This window comes from Tarenaya hassleriana, unplaced genomic scaffold (genome assembly GCF_000463585.1).
Source record: "Tarenaya hassleriana unplaced genomic scaffold, ASM46358v1 Cleome30, whole genome shotgun sequence".
In the NCBI taxonomy this organism is placed as follows: Eukaryota; Viridiplantae; Streptophyta; class Magnoliopsida; order Brassicales; family Cleomaceae; genus Tarenaya; species Tarenaya hassleriana.
This window is the reverse complement of record NW_010966178.1, coordinates 583445-584228: the sequence shown is the minus strand read 5'-3', so window position 1 is coordinate 584228 and position 784 is coordinate 583445.

Here is a 784-nt window from a genome sequence, read left to right as displayed (position 1 = left end):
AATGAGGGACAAATTCCCAATACTCTAGGAGGAAGAATAACAACATTAAAAGATTGGCATTTGTTTCAATGTAATCAACAACACTAAATCAGGATATTGGCAGCTTCGATTATCAGAAGAAACAAAGCCATTAACGGCATTCTCATGCCCCCCACAAAAACATGGGTGCAATTCTCTTAGTTCCTTATTAGTTTGTATTAACAAACTTGTACGATTTTTCCAATCTTCTAATGTTCTAGTTGGATTAATTTCACAATCTAAATTTAATATTTCAGAAGATTTTATATTAAATGTATCATATTTGGGAATATATTCAAAAGGAACTTTTCTCCAATTGTTTCCTTTTGGAATATATTGGTTTTGATATAGTTCATATTCATGATCTTTGTATCCTTGATATTCATCGTGTGTTCGTTTTTTAGGTAATGTATTATTATTACTATTCTCCCCCCTCTCTAGTTCGGTTTTTACTAGGAAAGGATTATTATATGGATTTTCGTAAGGATTTTCATCGCTACTATAATCTAAGACGATTTTTTCAGTTTCATCACGTTGCTCTTCTTCGGGTATATTAAGAGCCGCTAATAATGTTGATAATCTTTCTATCTGATCATCTAGTCCTTCCATTATATCTTTGGTGGTGATCTAATTCGAAAATTAGATTTATCGATAATAATTAATTCTTTTGTTTCTTTTTTAAAATAATTTTGTAAGTCTTTTATAGTGATATATCTATTTTGGTTAAGTCGTTCGATTATTTCTTGTAATTGTTCTATTATTTCTA